The sequence below is a fragment of the Glycine max genome, chromosome 11 (assembly GCF_000004515.6).
Source record: "Glycine max cultivar Williams 82 chromosome 11, Glycine_max_v4.0, whole genome shotgun sequence".
Classification (NCBI taxonomy): Eukaryota; Viridiplantae; Streptophyta; class Magnoliopsida; order Fabales; family Fabaceae; genus Glycine; species Glycine max.
Window position 1 is genome coordinate 24,963,437 of NC_038247.2, and position 8,097 is coordinate 24,971,533.

Genomic DNA, 8,097 nt, shown 5'->3' on the forward strand with positions numbered 1-8,097 from the left:
GGTAGGGGAAAATGATCTTTTCTAGTTGCCTGGTTCAGCCTCTTATAATCAACGCAGACTCGCCAGTTGTTCTGCACACTTGTGGGAATAAGCTCATCCTTCTCATTCTTGATCACTGTGAGGCCTGTCTTCTTAGGAACCACTTGGACTGGACTCACCCATTGGTTGTCAGAAATGGGGTAGATGATTCCAACTTGTAAGAGCTTGGTCACCTCCTTTTTCACCACATCTAGAACGACGGGGTTGAGTCGCCACTGTGGCTGCCTCACTAGCTTAGCTCCATCCTCTAAAAGTATCCTATGCATGCAGGTAGATGGGCTAATACCAGGAATGTCTGCTAAATTCCATCCAATGGCTTTCTTGTGCTTCTTGAGCACTAGCAACAACTTCTCCTCTTGCTGAACAGCAAGGGAGGCAAAGATGATCACTGGAAATTTTTCCTTGTCCTCCAAGTAAGCATACTTGAGGTTTGTTGGTAAGGGCTTCAACTCTGGTGTGGGTGGTGGCTGAACAGTGGGAGGAACTAGGGTAGGAGAAGAAGAGGAAGGTTCCTCAGCCTGTACCTCATAAAGAAAGTCAAAAGTATATGTACTTCCTGCAACATGGTTAGTGCATTCTGACTCTAAAAAATCAACATCAAGAAGTAGAACACCCAGAAAATTAGAACCAGACTCAAATTCAAATTTAATCTCAGCATAAAAATCAGATACAGGATCAAATTCAAACTTAGATTCAGATTCATTGCATGAGGAATGACAAGTATGCAGATCAAATAAAAATGGATGTTTCCTATCATGAAGAGAATCAAAATCAAACATATAATCATCAACAATTTGATCAAGTATCTGATCACGAAAAATAGAATGATCCTCAGATGGATGTTTCATGGCATCAAGAATGTTAAAATGAACAATAATATCACCAAATTCCATAGACAATGTGCCAGCATAAACATCTATCTTGGTTTGGGCTATTTTCATAAATGGCCTGCCTAAAATAATTGGAACTGAACCATGGGAAAATCCCTCTTCCATATCAAGAACATAGAAATCAGCAGGAAAAATAAGTTCACCAACCCGAACCAACACATCCTCTATGAAACCTGCGGGGTAAGCAACACTTCTATTTGCCAAATGAATCACCACATCTGTAGATTGCAAATGTCCAAGAGATAAAGAATTGAAAATGGACAGAGGCATGACACTAACTGATGCTCCTAGATCTAGCATCGCATTCTCAAATTTGTTGTTCCCAATAATGCAAGGTATATAGAAAGTACCTGGGTCCTTACATTTCTCAGGAATGTGAGGAACAGATTTACCTATCAATGCTGACACATTTCTGCCCATGCTAATCCTTCCTTGCCTTTGAGCTTCCTTTTGTGGGTGCACAACTCCTTTAGAAACTTGGCATATCTTGGAATTTGCTTGAGGGCATCTAGCAGAGGTATGTTCACCTCTACTTTCCTGAAGGTCTCCAAGATCTCCTTTTCCACTTCTTCCATTTTTTTGTTGGGAATTGCTTTATGTGGAAATGGAAGAGGGATAGGAGGCTGCTGCAAGTCAGAGCTACTAAAAGAAGGTCCACCTGCATGAAAATTTTTGTTAGCTCCCTGATTAGGAAGCTTCCTCTTTTGTGCAACTATCTCATCTTCTTTTTCAAGTTTAGAATGAAGCTTGACAGGTTCAGGTGCAGGTGCTGCTACTGATGGAGGCACATGAATTTGGTTGCCAGACCTCAAGGTGATGGCACTCACATTTTTCAAATTCTACACAGTTTGTGAAGGCAATTTGTCAGAATTTTGGGACTGAGCTTGGTTCAACTGAGTAGCCATCTGCCCCATCTGATTTGTCAGACTCTGAATGGAGGCTCTTGTCTCTTGCTGAAATTGCATATTCTGGATGGTCATTTGCCTCACTAACTCTTCTAAGGAAGGTTGAGGAGGAGCCTCAGTTCCTTGTTGTCTTTGTTGTGACTGCTGCTGTTGTTGCTGCATTGGAGGAGGAACATATGGCTTGCTTGGACCAGCAACATTCTGGAAAAGGAGGGACAGGTTGTTGTTGTTGTGGAGGACTTGTCCATCTCAGATTTGGATGATTCCTCCAACCTGGATTGTATCTGTTGCTTGAAAGGTCATAATTATTCTGTTGTTGTTGGTTTTGCTGCTGAGGAGGTCTATTTTAAATGTTTGCAACATAAGCTTCTGGTTGCTCATTGACTCCAGATTGCTGCAAAGAAGGATAGAGATCTGTATGGTGATCTACAGAAGAACATAGACCACAGACTCTTGCAACAGGTGCATATTTCTGATTCATGGCAAGCTGAGTTACTAGGTTGACCAAGGCATTAAGTTTTCCCTCAAGCTTTTTATTTTCAGTAGATGAAGATGAATCCGTGGCCAACTCATGGACTCCTCTAAGGACAATAGCATCATTTCTTGCACTGAATTGTTGGGAGCTGGAAGCCATCTTCTCAATCAAATTCCTAGCCTCAGTAGGAGTCATATCACCAAGGGATCCACCACTGACAGCATCAATCATACTCCTCTCCATGTTGCTAAGTCCCTCATAGAAATATTGCAGAAGGAGTTGCTCAGAAATCTGGTGGTGAGGACAGCTTGCACACAGTTTCTTGAATCTTTCCCAGTACTCATACAAGCTCTCTCCACTAAGTTGTCTGATGCCTGAAATGTCTTTTCTAATGGCAGTGGTCCTAGATGCAGGGAAGAATTTCTCTAAGAACACCCTCTTAAGGTCATCCCAACTGGTAATGGACCTGGGAGTAAGGTAGTACAACCAATCTTTCGCCACTCCCTCCAGAGAATGAGGAAAAGCTTTTAGAAAGATATGATCTTCCTGGACATCAGGGGGCTTCATGGTGGAACAAACAATATGGAACTCCTTAAGATGCTTATGAGGATCTTCACCTGCAAGACCATGAAACTTGGGCAGCAAATGTATTAGGCCAGTCTTGAGAACATATGGAACATCCTCATTAGGATATTGAATGCACAAGCTTTCATAAGTGAAATCAGGTGCAACCATCTCCCTAAGAGTCCTCTCACGAGGTGGAGGTTGAGCCATGTTCTCCGTATGAAAATTAGTAGTCGAATGCTCAAAATCAAAATGTTCAGAATCACCAGCAACAAAATACTCAGAGTGCTCAAAATGCTCAAAATGCACAGAATGATCAGGATGCACACTATGCCTAAGTAATCTATGAAAGGTTCTATCTATTCCAGGATCAAAGGTTTGTAAATCACCTGGATTGCCCCTAGTCATGTACTATATGTAGCAAATCATGTGTTTCTCAAACAAGCACCAGGGGAGGGTTAAAACTGCAACTATAGTCAAACGTTATCCAAATGAGCTGAAATTTTGTGAGAAACACCCTAAAATCATGAAAAGATAGCGCAAAAATTTTCAGACAAAAATTCAAAGTCTAACTAGGAAAACTGCCTAAGGAAAGTTTAGAAAAATAAGACAATAATACTAGAAAAATAAAAAAATAAAAACTTAGTAAATAGCTGATTTTTCAAGTTTGGAGAACCCCAACCGGCTAAAGCGGTTGTCACAATATGGGAAGTTTTTTTCTACCCAAAATGCATATATAACAATAGTCATTCTGATAACCGGAGCAAAAGTGATGCCCGTTTTATGTTTTGCTAAAAACAAGTTCCCAAATTTGTTGTCTCTCTCAAATTCAGCCACACCAAGTGCTCCTGGTATTTTCACACAAAATATGGATCAAAAGAAACTACCACACAAAAAATCAGCCAAAAATAACAACTCTAACTATCAAAACAAAAATCACCAATTAAATTGCAAAATCAGTCGCTAATCACTGTTCACAATATTACACAAAATTGAAACAGGGAAGCACTAAACAAGGGATGCGACTGAAATGCAAAATAGAACACTACACAAAACAAAACAACACACACTCACAACGCTAAACAACACACTCAAAACAACTAAACACTATTATGAACCTTTGGACCACTACTCCCCGACAACGGCGCCAAATTTGATCGAGGTCGTACCCGAATCAAATAAACATTAAAAATGCAGTATCTAAGAAGTGATCCTAGGTCATCTCTCAGTGAGCAATGATCAACCAAATGTCCATAACATATGTTAATCAAACAGTAACGAAGTGGGGGGCTTGTTTGTTTTTGTAATTTAAACAACAAGCAAACTTGAATAAGAAAATAACAAAATTAAAACATGTTGTTTCCCCTTGATTCAAAAGCAAGTCTCTTATCCTAGGTTACGAGAATTTATCCCTAATCATTTCAACCACTTAATCCAACCCGAAATTAATTGACTAAGCAAAAATTAACATAAGGCTGTCATTATGTGATTAAGCAACACATACACCAATCAATCCCTCTCACATGTCCATTAAGCATGAACAAAACTGATCCATTAATCATGAACATAAATTAAGCACAGAGACAATTAATCAAGCATTAAGCATGCATGGATTAATTAGCAACGAATACAAAGCAATTGGTGAAGGAGAAAAACTGATCAGAATTCAATAGTAATAACAAAACCTCAAAGAGAGTTGTGCTTGATCCTCAAGAGAAAACAACACTGGAAACTCAGCCTTCCATTAATTAGCAGAAAATGAAAACGAATTCAACGGCAGAAGCAGAAAACGAAATTGCAATTTGAAGCAAAAAAATGAATTTTTATTGCTACATGAACAGTGCGCGTGAACAGTAACACGAAACTCCAAAAATGCCAAAACCCTAAAATTTTCTCTCCTGTCTTAATTGTCTGCCTTCTACTAAAACCCTAGTGCTATTATATAGGTCCTCAGCCCCAAAGCTTACAAATCTATTTTAAGTCCAAGCCCAAAAATGAAATAAAATAAAACTAGACGAAATAAAATAAAATTGTCTACTCTCTTCAAGTCCAAGCCGGTTCAACCCAATTCCGGATCCAAGCGCAATTGCTTATAATTCTCCTGAAATTAAATTAAAAACACAAAATTAATCAAGTAGGCCCAAATGATAAAACTGCATAATTAATTTGACAATTAAGGCTAATCAGTAATTAAAATAGTGACAAAAAGGGTTAAGAAATAGGAGAAAATAATGACACATCACTTAGCTACACACACCCCTCTAATAGCTAAGCTCATCTCCTTGAGATGAGAAGCTAGAGCTTAACTACACACAAACCCTATAATAGCTAAACTCACCCCCATGCCAAAATACATGAAAATATAAAAAAGTCCCTACTACAAAGACTACACAAAATGCCCTAAAATACAAGGCTAAAAACCCTATACTACTAGAATGGCCAAAATACAAGGCCCAAAAGAAGGAAAAACCTATTCTAATATTTACAATGAAGAGTGGACCCAACCTTGGCCTATGGGCTCATAAATCTACCCTGAGGTTCATGAGAACCCTAGGGCCTTCTTTAGCAGCTCTAGCTCAATCCTCTTGGAGTCTTCTATCTAATACTCTTGGGGGGTAGGATTGCATCATATGCTAGCTCAGACTACGATATTACAGTCTCAATTAGAAAAATATTTTACCAATGTTATGGATTGCCTAACAAAAGAAGAAGAAAAAGAATTGCAAAAATTCCTAGAAGAGTTAGATGGGTTGAAAGGAGGTCCTTCAGAAAAAGTTATGTTTGTAGAATTGAAAAAGGACAGTCCCTCAGAGAAGGCTAAGGTAGACTTGAAGATTTTGCCAAAGCATTTGAAGCATGTGTTCTTTGAAGATAATGAGGCAAGTCCAGTGGTCATTAGCAACTCTTTGACTAATCAGGAGGAGTCTCGGCTAGCGGAAGTTTTGAAGAAGCATAAGGCAGCTATTAGATGGCACATTTCCGACCTTAAGGGAATTAGCCCTTCCTATTGCATGCACAAGATCAACATGGAAGTCGAGTACAAACCTGTGAGACAATTGTAGAGAAGAATGAATCCTTCTATAAAGGAAGAAGTGCTTAAGTTACTGGAAGCAGGCCTCATCTATCCCATTTTTGATAGTGCATGGGTTAGCCCTGTACAGGTAGTCCCAAAGAAAGGTGGCATGACAATAATCAGGAATGAAAAGAATGATTTGATCCCCACAAGAACGGTCACAGGGTGGAGGATGTGCATCAATTACAGAAAGTTAAATGATGCCAAAAGGAAGGATCACTTTCCTCTTCCTTTCATGGACCAGATGCTTGAGAGATTAGCTGGTCAATCATTCTATTGTTTTTTGGACGGCTACTCTGGTTACCTGAATCAAATAAACATTAAAAATGCAGTATCTAGGAAGTGATCCTAGGTCATCTCCCAACGAGCAATGGTCAACCAAACGTTCATAACAGATTGTAATAAAACAATAATGAATGGGGGGTTGTTTGTTTTTATAAATTAAACAGCAAGAAAATTTGAATTAGAAAATATCAGAATTAAAACACATTGTTTCCCCTTGATTCACAAGCAAGTCTCTTATCCTAGGTTATGAGGATTTATCCTTTATCAGTTCAACCACTTAATCCAACCCTAAATTAAATTACTAAGCGAAATTTAAGATAAGGCATTCATTATGTGATTAAGCAACACATACACCAATTAATCATGAACGAAACTGATTATTTAGCATGAACGTAAATTAAGCGCAAAGACAATTAATCAAGCACTAAGCATGCATGGATTAATAGCAACAAATACAGAGTAATTGGTGACGAGGAAAAACTGATCAGAATTCAATAGTAATAATAAAACCTCAAAGAGAGTTGTGCTTGATCCTCAAGAGAAACAACACTGGAGACTTAGCCTTCCATTAATCAATAGAAAACGAAATTGTAGTAGAAAACGAAGAAAACTAGAATTATTCTCCAAAACGAAAAAAGCTAAAACGCAAGAGAGAGAGAGAGAGCCTAAAACTAGAACCTTGGTGCTGTTATATAGTTCTCAGCCCCAAAGCTTACAAATCTATTTTAAGTCCAAGCCCATAAATAAAATAAAATCTAGATAAGATAAGATAACACAAAATCTAGATGAACTAATATCTAGATGAAATAAAAACTAGATAAGATAAGATCTAGATAAAATAATATCTAGATGAGACAAAATCTAGATAGGATAAGATAAAATCTAGATGAAATAATATCTAGATGAAATAAAATCTAGATAAGATAAGATTTGGTAGAATAAAATTGTCTGCTCTCTTCAAGTCCAAGCCCAATTCCGGATTCAAGCCCAATTACTTATAATTCTCCTGAAATTAAATTAAAAACACAAAATTAATCCAGTAGGCCCAAATGATAAAACTGCATAATTAATTTGACAATTAAGGCTAATCAGTAATTAAAATGGTGACAAAAAGGGTTAAGAAATATGAGAAAATGATGACACATCAGCCCTGTACAGGTAGTCCCAAAGAAAGGTGGCATGACAATAATCAGGAATGAAAAGAATGATTTGATCCCCACAAGAACGATCACAGGGTGGAGGATGTGCATCAATTACAAAAAGTTAAATGATGCCAAAAGGAAGGATCACTTTCCTTTTCCTTTCATGGACCAGATGCTTGAGAGATTAACTGGTCAATCATTCTATTGTTTTTTGGATAGCTACTCTGGTTACAATCAAATTTTTGTGGACCCAAATGATCAAGAGAAGATAGCTTTTACCTGCCCCTTTGGCATGTTTGCTTACAGAAGAATGTCCTTCGGGCTTTGCAATGCTCCTGTCATACCCTAATTTCTTCCGGGGACCATTGTTTGATGGCATGCAACCTTCGCTTGACTGCTTCAAGGAACTTGACACCCATCGTTAAGCAATCCATGAAGTTCCGCGAAATGTCAGGAGTCGAAATAAAACATTATTGCGCAATCCGTAAAGTTCTGTAACATTCTAGAAGCCGAAGAGGGGATGGTTGCGTAATCTGTAAAGTTTCGTGACATTACGAAAAGAAAACAAGTATCGTTATGTAATTCGTGAGGTTCCGTAACGTTACGGAAAAAGAATCAGCAAAAAAGGGGCAAAGGGGTGTATTTAGTAAAATGGGGTGATGCAAATAGCAAATTTCAAATCTGGGCCCTTCTAGAGGTTTCTAGGAATTTTCTTGCTTAAGGT

General features: G+C 38.2%; 1 non-coding gene across 1 annotated transcript; it reads left to right on the forward strand.

Moving 5' to 3' along the window:
- Window positions 1-2,598: 2,598 nt before the first annotated feature.
- On the forward strand, window positions 2,599-2,705 carry LOC112998464 (small nucleolar RNA R71). Its single transcript, XR_003263565.1, has one exon. It is a non-coding gene; the product is annotated as a small nucleolar RNA R71 (small nucleolar RNA).
- Window positions 2,706-8,097: the final 5,392 nt, after the last annotated feature.